We start from the raw sequence: 15,883 nt of genomic DNA, 5'->3' as shown, positions 1-15,883 counted from the left end.
CTTTTCCATGGCTTGAGGTCGAGTTTTAAGTCCTTCGCAGCACCAGCAAGACTCTGCATCATCTGCACTGTGCTGAGATCTACACCAGGGATTTTCAAATATGTCTGCACAGAAGAATCACTCAGGTGATTTCAAAAACTACTGAAATCAGAGCCCTACCCAGGACCATTTAAACAGGATCTCTGAGCACGAAGCCTATCCAGACAATTGCTGAGCTCAGTCAGACCCAAAAGCTCGGCCCTTCATGCATCCTCTGAGACCACTCTTCACTCTGAGTTCTGTGAGCCTTTTTCTTGCATTTACTATTTATTAATTTGTTTGTTTGTTTGTCATTTAGTGTATTAAACTCAATAATCTACACTAATGTCTAATCAACAAAGCCTTTGCAAACAGCCTGATTAAAATTCGTACAATTTGTGATCCATGGTCAGTCTTCATTGTAAGAAAGCCCCCATATGCAATCTAGCGCAGATAACTCAACAGATTACTAATTTATCACTAAGTTTCTATGCATATAATGGCAAATCACCATCTATAAATGCAAGTGAAAAATAAACAAAAATTTTTATCAAGTTATTTTGTAAATTCAATCTCCTACATTGAAATAGCATTTTGCATTATTCATAATCAGTTATATAATCATATATTACATAGTCAATAAAATTTCATGATTAAGAGAATTTGTAACTTCATCAAATGATTTATTGACTCTATTTCAGTGTCCTGGAATAAGAGTTTGGACGTGTGCAGAGTTAATTCAGATATGATTCTTGTTTTCAAGATGATTATAATTTGTTAAAGAAGGTAAACTAGGTATGAACCTAAATAATAAGTGTATTCTAAGAAGGGAATCACGCAGTTTGATGGCAGTGAAAAAACAGTTACGGTATGAGGACACACAACGGCACAGCTCTAACGCATACAAAGAAGCTATCTTAAGTCCCCAAATATTCATGGAAGACAAAAGAATTATAACAGTATTTCTTCACTGAGACACAAAACATTGTTCCATGTGTTTCTATATTGTGTGTACACAGAAAACCTTTTACTATTTCCTAAGACAATATTTGAGTTATAATTTAGTTTACAATTCTTCTGATATGTTTGGAAATAAGTAGGGAAAATAATTGGTAAAAATATCTTCCTTCCTGTAACAGTGGCATAAAATATGTATTTTAATCATCAACAGATTTTAGAAACTCCTCCAGAAAAGAATTTGAAACACAAATCTTGCATGCTGCTGGCATTTACAGTGCGTTATCTCCCTAATGCAGTGCTATCGCAGGTAAATGAAGAAAATGGTTTTTTTTGTATTTTAGATTAGCCACAAGAGGGAACTCATCGAGACCTGTTAATGTAAGTGAAACATATTAACAATGGTAAAAAATGTTAGTCTGCAGAGTTCAAACAAAGTTCATTCTCCTATTATGTTTTAGTCCTGTGATGCTTGAAAGGAAGTTCTGAAGAAACCAATGACTTTTTCTACAATTCCTGAACTCATCTCATAACTTTTCAGGGTTTTTTGAGTGTCCTATTATAAGATTTGATTAGTGATCAATTATTTTTTTTCCCAAGGCAAGGATTAGAGGTAATTTACTAGACATGATTTTGCGCTGAGTGAGCTTCTCTCACTGAGGTGCTCTGGGATCTTGAAGCCATTTAATCCAGCTGCAAGTGATCCAATGTGTCTCTTTCCACTAATATTTGAGGAATAACAGCAAAAATATTGATATTCACACCACTTTTACAAAAATGCTTCAATGCCTATGAATAATACAAATTCCAAAGTAAGTAGTAATTATATTATAGTGTTGGCGTTTCAAGTTTCACACCGTATTTGGCCCTGGAAAGATACTGAAAGGGATCTTATCTCCTCCAGATTTGACTACAAGAGCTACTGAGAATCAATTCAAAGGTTTCATTCTTCCTGACATTTCTCCTCCTCTGGGGCAAGCATCATTTCAAAAGCTAATCGATAAAGGGAGAGACACAGGGCAAGCCATCAGCACCCACAGTGAAACACAAGATATACTGATAAGAGATTCTGTAGGTAAAGCAAATTTGCTGGCTTTCTTTCATATTTGGTGATCTCTTTTTCTCTACAGCTCCTGGTAAATATCTAAACATAATTATCTGATTAAGTTAATGTTATAAAAAACTCTGTAGTAGTTGTATAGTTTAATTTATTGCTAAGCTTGGTTTCTCCTTTTTCCCCTTAGATGAAAATATATTTGTGGCCAAAAATACATATATATAAATAAAAGGGGGTATTTAATGTATAGTTTAAATATCTTAACCCCCAGCACTAAACACTTATATATAAAGGACATGAACCAGTGTTTAGTTTGTAAGAATAAGACAGAATCATCTCAGCATCTTTGTGGACTTGCTGTAAAACCTTAATAAATACCATAGCAATCATTTTTGAAAGCAGTTCATGCTGTTAAACTTTTTAAAAAATCTTTTGTTTTAAGATTTTAAAATATAGTAATAAAAATTCAGCACCTTACATTAACTATATTTCCATCACTGTTGTCTCACTGTATTTTCAAAGATTCTCCATATTCCAGAAAACAAAATTTACATTACAGAAATTAAAGACCACTGTAACTAATAGTGGCAGAAACGAACCTGAAAATTAGGGGTCATGATTAATGCTCAGGTTATCTTTGCACCATTTTTTTTCTTGCAACCATTCCAAGTTCTGAGAGAGAATATATTACTGTATATTTCAGAATGTTTGAGACCTTATTAATTTTTATTGCACACTTAGCTGATCCTATGTACTCTATGGAAATACTTGAAATACCAATTTATTTACCCTACTCTAGAATTACAGGATGGGAATCTCTTTGTATTGGCAGTTGAAAACTCACCCACATATCATACTATTTTGCAGAAATGCCATGAGTAAGTGAATTTATTAATCCCTATAATCAATATACATTCACTTATAATGTATTTCTTAATCCTAATGCAGTAGCCAGAAAAGCCTTCCATAGATGTCCATGTCCTAATTCTTGGAACTTGTGCATATGTTAGACTATACAGCAAAGGGTAATTAAGTCTGCACATGGATGGGGCACCTGGCTAGGACAGTTGGTTAAGCAGTCAACCCTTGGTTTCAGTTCAGGTCCTGATCTCAGGGCTGTGAGACAGAGCCCAATATCAGGCTCCACACTTGGTGGGGAGTCTGCTTGAGATTCTCTCTTCCTACCCTTCCCACTTGTGCTCTCTCTCTAAAATAAATAAGTATATTTTTAAAATGGTATATGGAATTAAGATTGCAAAATAACTGACCCTAAAATAGGGAGATTATTATCTAGGTGGATCCAACGTAATTACAAAAGTACTTAGAAGTATGCGTGGGAGGCAGGAGAGAATGAGAAGGAGATGTGATTATGCAAGCATTGGGGGCAGAACGCAGCACTGCTACTTTGGAGGATGGAGAAAGGGTCTGTGAGCCAAGGAAGGCATGGGACTGTGGGAGCTAATGAAACCATGCCTCCATCCCCTAGCGCCTTCGAAATGGAATGCAGTCTGCTGATACCCTGAAGAAAGCCCAGTGAGAACTACATCAGAGTTCTGACCTACACAACTATAAAATAATAAATCTGTGCTGTTTTAAGCCATTAAGTCTGTGATAATTTGTAACACACTCTAGAAAGCTACTGTAGATTTTGTTCCCCGGAAGTGGGGTGCTCTGGTGAGCAATACCTACAAATGTGGAAGTGACTTTGAACTTGGGCAGTAGGAAGAAGCTGAGATTTTGGAGGATCTTCATAGAAAACCTGTAGATTGCCTTAAACATATGGTTAGTAGTAGTATAGATATTAACAGCTCTTCTTAGGGAGAACTCAAACAAAGTGGGGAGCATGTAGAGAAAACATTTATTGCCTTAGAGAATTCCTAAACTGTTCTGAACACACTAGAAATATGAACAATAAAAGCACTGTTGGTGAGATTTCAGAAGGAAATGGGGAAATGTTATGGGAAATTTGAGGAAAGGGAATCCTTGTTGAAAGAAAGCTTAGTAGAGCATTGTTTCATTGTATGAAAAGCAGAACTTGTATATGAGGAAAATAAACACTTGACAAATAAAACACTTGATAAAGGAAAATGAACACGAAAAGATTTCAAGGAAAATATTAAAGACATAGTCTTATCTCTTCTCGCTGCTCAAAGTAGAATAAAAGAGGAAAGTGATGAATTAATGGAAATTTCAGGATTTGAGGTGTTCAGTCAGAACAATAAGCCAAACTGTAAGTAACAAACAAGCCTTTACTTACTGCTACAACGAGAACAAAAGGCAAAAAAGGGCACTGGCTTGCCACTGTTGCATTTTTCTCCAGGGAGAACCACCATGGGAGAGAGGTAAGTGGATACATGCCAGACCAAGGAAATTAACTCAACTGTCAAAGATGTCTGAACAGAAGGCTCCAGGCTATTTCTGAACCCATGGGCTAGGACGTGGGGAGAGAAAGAAGGGCTAGGAGTGGGATGGTACTAATTAGAAGCTGAGAAAAATGCCTCAGTTAAAACCTCCATTAATCAAGCCTTAGCAAAGGTAGCTGGAGAATTTCTCTGTTGAGGATCCTAATTAGAAGGTTTTAGAATACAGGCACCTGTATTAGAAATACCACCATGCATATGAGCATGGCTGACCTAAGGAAGGAAGGGGACGCTGAGTATTTGACTGAGACTCTCTCTAGAAAACTATAAGGCATTGGCCATGCACCAGGCCTTTGAGGCAAAGCCTTTTAATCGCCTGTGGTTGGACTCAACAGGTGCCACATAAAATTTTGGCCTGTAGTCAAATTCCTCACAAATTTTTGCTAATATTTCAGAAAGATTAAAAGATCAGAGTATTCAGTCACAGAATAGGGTATTTGAACCAACCAAGTATGTGCTGTATGAATCCCCCTCAGCCATCCCAGCAGAAGATGAAAATAGATATGGGGTTATTTAAAAAAATGTTGTGGAGAGAACTCTTGTCCAATGGAGTGAATTCCTCTGTCATACACTGGACACCCCCAGAATTCTTAAGAATTTTCAATCAGCAGAAACACTGCCATTTGGGAACTGAAAGGACCAAGAAAGTGGAATGAAAAAAGGCTGTTGTACCCTAAAAGTCCAAAGACAAGAAAGTCTGGTAAAACTACTTAGCCACTAACACATGCTACTTTTTCTACTCGAAGAGTAGAGCCATGACCCCGGCACACAGAACTATACCACCGACTCACAGGCATTGAACCCAGCTGGCACAGCTTAATTTTGATAATGCTTAGGACTAGTGATTCATTTTTTTCCATCCATTTTATCCCATTTTGAATGGGAATTTTGGTAGATACTCCCATTCTTTTCTCAGCATGTATTTCAGAAAGAGAGAGCTTATCTTCTCATTTTCTGGGTCTACAGATGGAAAAGAACTTTGCTCCAGGATGGATTATACCCAAAGACTTATCCAGATCTAATTTAGATGATTTAGTTGATGAAATTTGGGCCTTTCAGCTGATGAGATTAGGATGAGATTTTAGGACTTTGAGTTGATGCTTCAATGGGCTGAGACTTTTTTTGGAGGTCTTGAGGTGACATAAATGCATGTTGAGTGTGGATGGATAATGAATTTTCGGAGCCTAGAGGGCACTGTGTGATAGGAACAATGCCCCACATCTCTACAAAAAATGTTCATATACTAATCCATGGAACATATGAACACGCTAAATTAAAGATACCTTCCTGGTCTACCTAAGCAGGCCCCATGTAGTCACAGGATTCTGAAAGCTGCAAGAGGAAGGCAGAAGAGAGTCGGGGGAATGTAACTAGAGAAGAACAATCACAGAGATGCCAAGTTCCTAGCTTTGAAGACAGAGAAAGGAGCCATGAATCAACTAATTTGGGCAACCTCTGGATGCTGGAAAAAGCAAAGAAAGGGAAATGTCCCCAGAGCTCCCAGGAAGCAATGCAGCTCTGTCAACCCTCTGATTTTAGCCAAATGAGATCTGTGTACAATTTGTAACCTTCAGAATTGTAAAATAATAAATGTCTGTTCTCTTAAACCATCGTTTGTAGTAATTTGTTACTGCGGTCATAGAAATAGAAAATTAATACACCTAGGATGTGTTTGGCATAAATCATACAGTATTTGTAATGTAGTCAAAAATGCTACAACCAGGGGTGCCTGGGTGGCTCAGGGGGCCAAAGCCTCTGCCTTTGGCTCAGGTCATGATCTCAGGGTCCTGGGATCGAGCACCATATCAGGTTCTCCACTCAGCAGGGAGACTGCTTCCCGCTCTCTCTCTGCCTGCCTCTCTGCCTACTTGGGATCTCTCTGTCTGTCAAATAAATAAAGTATTTTAAAAAAATGCTTCAACCTAGCATTAACTCAACTTAATGTGTGCCTTTTATTTTTTTATGCACTGGTTTACCCATTTCAAAAATGTCCCTGAGGTTTTTGTAATTTAATTATAAAAATCAGCTGATGTCTATCTGTTAAATAAAAGCCTATAATGAATTAAAATCACAATTAGCATCTTGAGGATGTGAAATAATTTTAGGGATTCTATGTACATATCATTTTTCTCTACTCAGTACCTATGAAACTGCACAGAAGAAAAAGAAAGTAACGTAGTCTCTTTGAATCTCAAGACTGAATAAGCCGTTAAAGGCTGGAGTCTCTAACAATACTTCTAATGCTTTTCTCTCTTTCTCAGCATCCTTTTGAATTTGTTTCTAGTCTCTTTTGTAATACTCTCTATATTCTGAAGCATCTTATTCTGTCCCTGGATTCATCAAATCAATGTAATTTTTGTTATTGTCACCTATAATTGCCATAATGTTGAAGGTGGGATTAACTGGTGATCCTAATGCCACAAACCTTAACTAAAGTTCTATTTGTAATAGCAGAATAGATGGATTTCAGAACATTTTTGTTCTCCTGGCCTTCCACTCAAGCCTTTTGTATATGATTCTGCCACACAGAAAGTTGGCATTTACTGCTTTTGTCCATCTGTCATAACAAAATTTTGCTGGTTTTAAAATGTGAGAAGACAACTATACTTGAACATAAGTGCCAGCAAAACATAGACGTAATTTTTAACTCTGCATATCATTTCTAGTTTGGGCATTATGAAGTCTGTACCAGATTTGATTTTTAATAGAAAAAAAAATAAACGATCTGCTTGAAACTTCATATCCCACTGGATGCTTTGTACATGTCAAAATTTTGTTTTGATCCTATACTACATTCTACAATGAGAAGAAACTAAATCACTACTGTCTTTGTTACAGATCTAAATTCCATATAAAGATACTCAAAGCAAATCAGATGATGCATGTGAAAGCTAAAGCAGGACAAGCATGAGAGGATGTTACTTTAGAAATAAAAATATCATTGAGCTTCAGGTAACAATAATCTAAAATATTTTGACCTGAATCATCATTTTGAACAATTATTTTTGAATTATTTGGCAGAGGAGTGATATTTTCAGAATACAACACATTATTTGACACATAAAGACTAGACTACTTGGCACTTTTGACTCTACAAGCAATATAACTGCTGCACAGATAAGAGGTTTAAAGATAGACAACACTAGGCAGTTGCTGGTGAATAAACTATAATATGCTTAATATTTGTTTTTCTTAATTTTCTAAACTGTGAGAAAAACATTGAATGTTGAAAAATATCTGTGCTGATAAGAATAGACAAAAATAAGTTAAATACAAAACTCATAAATATAAAAACAAAGCATGTATTTGGTAGAATATATTTATATAATAAGCACACTTTACATACTAGGAAATTTTTCTAGTATTTTCTTAATTTCTTCAGGGAGGCTAACATATATTAAAAGTAAAAAATTTAAAAAATTAAAAAAGTGAAAAATAGACATTTTTCAGTTGAGTATGGTTTTTAGTAAGAAGCAATCTTAGTACTTTAATCCTAAACCGAAATAAAAGACACCTAATGGTTGATATGAAAAAATATTTATATAATCTAAAATGATTAACTTTATTCAATACTTAAATATTTGAAAAAACAGTAAATCTTAGCTGCTAAGACTTCCTCACTTTTATGTTAAATTTTCTATCCCTGTGACCTCTTCAAAGGATCAGGAAGGATAGGGAAGGGAGTATTTTACTGAACTTTCAACATCGCTTATTCATCTTTGTATTGGAGATATATTCCCACAGTTCATAATCAAAAGAATACCTAAGGGATACAAAAGTTCTTTTTCTCCCTTTTGGAAAATTCATTCAGTTCTTTTCCCCAGAGGGAACCAGCAATATCACTTTCTCATGTAACTTTCTAAAGCTAATTTTGCACTTATTAAAATAGAAATATATTTTTTAACAGTATATCAGTTCATAGAGAATTTGCACATTCTTCTCAGTGGTTATGGATATTCAGTTACTGAATGTTATGATTTGCTGTTTATAATTTATTTAAAAAATCTTTTGCCAAAATTTTGTGATATTTTCGACATGTTATCTCATATCGTTTTTCAAATACTGCTGTGAACTAATTATTCAAATTTTATACATAAGTATTTCAAGACTCAGAGAATTAAGTATTACCTGGTTATGGGTCTAGGATTTTCCAGGCCCACACTCACACAGATAGGGCAGGCTCAACCCCATTTCTGGCCAATTTCTACCCTACACCATTGTCCATATCAACATAACATTGTGCCCCATCTTTTTGAATTTTTATTATTTCAACAACCACTTTATATTTTATACAATTTTGCATAGTAAAGCTAGAGTTTTTGGCATATAGTAAAACTAAATCAGTTGACTTATGGCAAAACTCAAAGTAGGATTCCTCTGCTGTATGTTAAAATTTATGTAGCAGTGCTGGAGAACATGTGGAGAAACCAATACTCTCAAATATTGATGTCAATACTGTGTAAACTATTGCAGCTGAATAAATTTAAAAACAAACAACAACAAAAACCTCACACATCCCTTTTATCTTATGAAACACATTATTTGATGTTGAACTTCTTATATTACCCTCTATTATATGAAGCTGATTTTTTCCTTCTCTTTACAATCAATAATATGTACAAAATATGCACTCAACTCTCTTTCACCAAAATTCTCTTCCCTCAAATTTTTGATGTAATAAGACAATTTGACTTAATTAAGCTGAATTAATTGTGCCTCAGTAATAAATAACTGATCTTCAAATCTACTAGAATAAAGATATACTAATAGAGACAATTGCTAACATCAAACTGAAATATGAAATATTTCAACACTAAAATATGAGAAAATTATAAACAGGTATTTGTAAAGGTCCATTTATTTCTTATGATTATAATTAGGTGTCAGTCTTCTCTAGTTTTCTGCTGAGCTCACAGCTTTTTATCATCTCTGGGAATGACAATAAAAATACCAAAGTGAGGATGCCTATGTTGAGTGATTGCCATATTGGACACAGTTTGATCTGGGTGTAATTAACTGTGCTAAACTTGAGCAAATCAGCTTCTCTCTTGACGGAATTTGAAATCTCAAATGGGGAGAAAGAAGTCATCATGTAGCCTCAGAAAAATAAGGCATAAGAATGGACTCACAGTCTATATATATATATATATATATATATATATATATAGGCAAATACTCTACTCTCTATAGTCTTTAATTTCCCAAATCTTAGTTGTTTAATTTTCCTTCTTGTATCTTTCTAAGGGATTACCTCCTCCCCACATTTCTTGGTATTATTATTTACTTTAAATATTGATTTTTCTATTTATTTGTTAAAAAATTAATATAAATTATGTACTTCAATATGTCCCATCTTATTCAAGGTACAGAAGAGCATTTCAAAAAAAAGCCCCCATAGTTCAATTTTTATTTAACTTACACTCTAGTGAAAGATTGAGAGTAGCAAGAAAACAATAATATACTATAATTTAATGTAGTAACAAGTTCTATAGAGAAAAGATCAAAATAATAATATGTAAAGTAAGAAAGTTGAGCAGAAAAGCTATTCTGGATAGGTTGATCAGAAAGAGATGGCATTTCCTCAGACTTCAATGAAGTAAGAAATGAGACTATAAACCTTAGGGAAGTCTGGAGAAAGACTGTCTTAATCTGGAAAAATAGTATGTTCAAATGTCCTCATGAAGCGCTATACCATGGCAGTTAGTAGTAGATAAGAATCAATGCCTGAAATAGTAATAGTAAATTTGTGCAAATTATTATTTGGCAGTTTAATTTCTTGATTTAAAAATGAAAACTGTAGTACTCCTGGGGAAACTTCTGAATAGAAGGATATTAGGCTCATCTTGTCCCATAGATACATCTAGATAATACCCACATCAGAGTAAATAAACCAGAAAATGACCTGAAGACTGCAGGAACAGACTTTATAACTAAATGCAGAGAAGACATCACACTGAAGAGAACAGGAAAGGCAGAGATGTGATCAGAGCTAAAGAAATCTATGGGACTGTTCAGGAGAGGAAGGAAAGTGATGAACACAGAGACAGGAAGGAAACAGACCTAGTTATCCTAGGTATCCTAGGTATGGGGTACCCACAAGGAGAAGATGAATCCTATAACATCTGGCTTTGAAAACCAGAGGAGCCTAGGTTCTTAGGTTCTTACAATCAGTATGGCTTAACACTTAAAGCTTAAAGAATCAGCTACTCAGCTCTAGGAAAGCCAGAGGGCTATAGGAAACTGAGACCTCCACCCTTAAACAGACAGCACAACTAACAACACTGCTGAAGTATAACATGGAAACAAGTTTGAAAAATGCCTGGGATATATGGGAAGGAGATTTGTTTACTAACCTCAGGGCCATGCGTCAGAGGAAGGAGAAACTTTGGGAGAGCTCTCAAAAAAGTAAGAACCGGTTGGCCATTTCCCAACCCCACCCTCCAGCCTAGATACACAGACACCTTGAGGAATCAGCACAGCCTGTACACTCTCCACCCAGATTGATAGCAGTGTGCCCCACCCCCATACACTTCTGTGGATCCACCTCCTCCAACCTGCTGGCCACCCCAGGAATTTCCCTACATGGCTGCAGGTCCTCTCTTGCAGCAGATCAACACCAACCTTGCTGGCACTATGTGCCCTACCCCTGCATTCTCCTGTGGACCTACCCTTCCAATATACCCTTGGCCAGAATCCATTCAAAGTGGTGTCACAAGCCTGTGGTTTGCAACAGCCCTGAAAGCGGCCAGTATCATTCCAAAGTGACATGGTCCAGGAAGAGGGGAAGATAACCATACACACTAGTCCAAATGCAGCCTCAGCAATGGGCTAGGAGTAGATATCAGGTCTGACTGCAGATCCTGCACACCAACAAAAGTTGTTCGGGAAAGTGCCCTACAATTCAGTGCTACTCCATCTCTGGCAAATGCCTGGTCTGACTTGATTCAAAACCAAGGCAGCCCCAGACTGGCCCACTAACAATGCAAGGATAAAACCCTGCCCACAACAGCCAGAGAGTCATTGTACATGACTGGACTGAAGGCAGACGTGGCTCAGCCACAGACGTGGGGTGCATATAACAGGCATAGGAGACACACTGAAGTATCAAGTACTGGTGAACAGGGGACACTGCATGCATGGAACCACAGAAACTCTTCTTTAAAAGGCCACTACTTTAAAGAGCAGGAGACATAGCTGACTTTCCTAACACATAGAAATAGACACAGAGAGTTAGAAAAAATTAGGAGACAGAAGAATATGTCTCAAATGAAAGAAAAGGACAAAGTCACAGCAAGAGGGCTAAACAAAATGGGGAAAAGCAATATGCCTGACACAAAATTTAAACTAATGGTCATAAAGATGTTCATTATATATGAGAAAAGAGTGGAGGACCAAAGTGAAAGCCTCAACAAAGAAATAAAAAACATAAAAAAGAACCAATCAGAGATGTAGAACTCAATAACTGAAAATAAAAATATACTAGATGAAATAAATAGACTGGAAGAAGCAGAAAAAGATATCAGTGACCTGGAGGACATAGTAATGGAAAATAATCAAGCTGGAAAGGAAAGAGAAGAAGAAAAAAGTAATAAAAAATGAAAATAGACAAAGGGAACTCAGAGACACCATCAAGCATAATAATAGTCACATTATAAGGATTCCAGAATGAGAAGAGACAGAATAGAGAAGAGAAAACTTATTTGAAAAATTAATATCTGAAAACTTCTTGAAAATGGAGAAGGAAACAGAAATCCAAATCCAGGAGACACAGAGAGCACCCCCCCCCCCCAGAAAAAAAAAAAATCAGTCCAAGGAGGTCCCCACCAAGACACATAGTAATTACAATGGTAAAAAGTAATGATGGAGAATTTTAAAGATTCTATTCATTTATTTATTTCTTTGACGAAGAGAGATCACAAGTAGGCAGAGAGGCAGGCAGAGAGAGAAGGGGAGGGAAGCAGGTTCCCCGCTGAGCAGGGAGCCCATTGCAGGGCTCAATCCCAGGACCCTGAGATCATGACCTGAGCAGAAGGCAGAAGCTTTAACCTACTGAGCCACCCAGGTGCCCCTATGACAGAGAATTTTAAAAGTAGCAAGGGAAAAGAAAACAATTGTATAAAAGGAAACACCATAAAGCTATCAGCTGATTTTTCAGCAAAAACTTTGTAGGACAGAAAGAAGTGGCATGATATATCCAAAATCCTAAAAGAAAACATCCTGCAACCAAGAATACTCTATCCAACAATGCTATCATTTAGAATAGAAGGAAAGATAGTTTCCCAGATAAACAAAAGCTAAAGGAATTCATCACCAGTCCTACACAAAATGTTAGAGATTTTTTGAGTGGAAAGGAAAGACCATAAGTGAGAGTAAGAAACACAGGAAGCATAAAAGCAGTAAAGTTAAATATATCTATAAAATCAGTCAAGGGATTCACAAAACAGAAGTTTGAAAAGTATGACATTATACCTAAAATGTGGGGGAAGATGAACAAAAAATGGGTTCAAACCATCAACCATCTACTTAGTATAGATTTCTAAGTGCATAAGATGTTATATATAAACCTAATAGTAACCACAAGTCAAAAACCAGTAAAAGATATGTCAAAACTAAAGAGAAAGGAATCCAAGTACTTCACTTAAAACAGCTAACCACTGTGAGAGAAGAGAGCAAGAGAAGAGAGGAACAGAGAACTACAAAAACAACCATATAAATAACAAAATGGCAGTAAGTGCATACCTTTCAATAATTATTCTGAATGTAAATGGACTAAATACCGCAGTTAAGACATAGGGTCATGGAATGGATGAAAAAGCAAGACCCATCTATATGCTACCTACAAGAGACTCATTTCAGATGCAGGTGAAAACACATTTATTATGCAAATGGCAATGAAAGGAAAGCCAGGTTAGCAATACTTACTTGGGACAAGATAGACTTTATTTTTATTTTTTTTTTTTTTTAGATTTTTTGTTTGTTTATTTGACAGAGATTACAAGTAGACAGAGAGGCAGGCAGAGAAAGAGAGAGGGAAGCAGGCTCCCTGCTGAGCAGAGAGCCCGATGCGGGACTCGATCCCAGGACCCTGGGATCATGACCTGAGCCGAAGGCAGCGGCTTAACCCACTGAGCCACCCAGGCGCCCCAAGACAAGATAGACTTTAATACAAAGACTGTAACAAGAGAAAATGAAAGGCACTATATAATCATAAAGGGAACAATCCAAGAGTTATAACAATTGTAAATATTTATGCAAGCAGCATAGGTGTGACCAAATATATAAAGCATCTAAGAGCAAACATGAAGGAAGTAATTGATAGCAATACAATTTACATTTACATTTGACACCTCATTTACATCAATGGATGGAACATCCAAACAGACAATCAACAAGGAAACAGTGGTTCTGAATGACAGATTGAATCAGATGAATCTGACACATATATTTAAAATATTCAAACCTGAAAGAAGAAAATGCACATTCTTTTCAGTGCACATGGAACATTCTCCAGACTAGATCACAGTCTAGGCCGAAAAACAAGTCTCAAGAAATTAAAAAAGACTGAAGTGACACCATGCATCTTTTCCAACCACGATAAAATTAGAAGCCAAGCACAAAAAAAAATGTGGAAAGACCATGAATACATGGAAAATCAATAACAAACTCCTAGACAGTGAATGGGTCAACTAAGAGATAAAAGAAGTTAAAAGCGCGCGGTAACAACCAGTAATGAGAACACAAAACCTTTGGGATGCTTCAAAACCTTTGGGATGCGGCAGAGTTGGTTCTGAGAAGGAAGTTTACAGCAACACAGGCTTACCTCAAGAAGCAAGAAAAAGCTCAAATAACCTAGCCGTACACCTAAATTAAAACAGAAATAAATGATATAGAAACTAAATAGAACAATAAAACCAGGATCAGGGTATTTGAAAAAAAAATCAATAAAATTGATAAACCTCTAGCCAGACCAACCAAGGAGGGGAAATAGGAAAGACAACCTAGAAGAAATAGATAAATTCCTAGAAACATACAATCTACCAAAACTGAAACAGGAAGAAATAGGAAATTTGGGCAGACCTGTAACAAGCAAAAAAAATTAATCAGTAATCAAAAACTCCCAAAAATAATAGTCCAAGACACATTTTAAAAAGAATTAATACCCATTCTTCTCAAACTGTTCCAAAAAAAAAAAAAAAAAAAAAAAGAATGAAAGAAAGAAAAGGAAAGAAAACTTCCAAATTCACTCTGCAAGGCCAGCATAATCCTGATACCAAAACCAGATAAAGACACTACAAAAAGAAGAGAATGCGGGCCAATATTTCTGATGAACCAGAGGAAAAAATCCTCAAAAAAACATTAGCAAACTGAATCCAATAATACATTAAAAAAATCTTTCACCATGATCAAGTGGGATTCCTCAGTTGCAAGGGTGGTTCAGTATTAACAAATAAATCAATGTGGTACAACACATTAATAAGAGTAAGGATAAGAACCATACAATCCTCTCAACAGATGCAGAAAAAGCATTTTACAAAGCACAACATCCATTTACAATAAAAAACTTCAACAATAAAAGCTCACAATAAAAAAGTAGACTTGGAACAAACTTCAATGTAATAAAGGCCACAAATGTAAAGCTCACAACTAATATCATCCTTAATAGGAAAAATTGGGAGCTTTGCCCCTAAGGTCAGGAACAAGACATAGATGTCCACTCTCACCACTTTTATTCAACAGACTACTGGAATCCAAGTCACAGCAATCAGACAATAAAAAGAAATGAAAGGCATCCAAATCAGTAAGGAAGAAGTAAAACTTATATTATTTGTAGATGACATGATACTATATAAGGAAAACATGGAAGACCCCACCAAAAGACTGCTAGAACTGGTAAACAAATTCAGTAAAGTCACAGGATATAAAATCCATGTACAAAAATGTGTTGCATTTTTATACAAAAATGATGAAGCACCACAAAGAGAAATTAAGAAAATAATTCCGTATATAATTGCACCAAATATAATAAAATACCTAGGAATAAACCTAACCAAAGAGGTGAGACCCTATACTCTGGAAACCAAAAACTGATAAAAGAAATTGAAGGACCATTTGCACCACAATGTTCATAGCAGCAATGGCCACGTCGCCTAATTGTGGAAAGAACCAAGATGCCCTTCAACAGACGAATGGATAAAGAAGATATGGTCCATATATAAAATGGAATATTATCCCTCCATCAGAAAGAAAGGATGAATACCCAACTTTTGTATCAACATGGGTGGGACTGGAGGAGATTATGCTAAGTGAAATAAGTCAAGCAGAGAGAGTCGATTATCATTTGGTTTCACTTACTTGTGGAGCATAAGGAATAACATGAAGGACATGGGGAGATGGAGAGAAGTGAGTTGGGGGAAACTGGAGGGGAAGACGA

The sequence above is a fragment of the Mustela lutreola genome, chromosome 3 (assembly GCF_030435805.1).
Source record: "Mustela lutreola isolate mMusLut2 chromosome 3, mMusLut2.pri, whole genome shotgun sequence".
Taxonomy (NCBI): Eukaryota; Metazoa; Chordata; class Mammalia; order Carnivora; family Mustelidae; genus Mustela; species Mustela lutreola.
The sequence above is the reverse complement of the archived record's forward strand: the minus strand, read 5'-3'. Positions refer to the sequence as shown.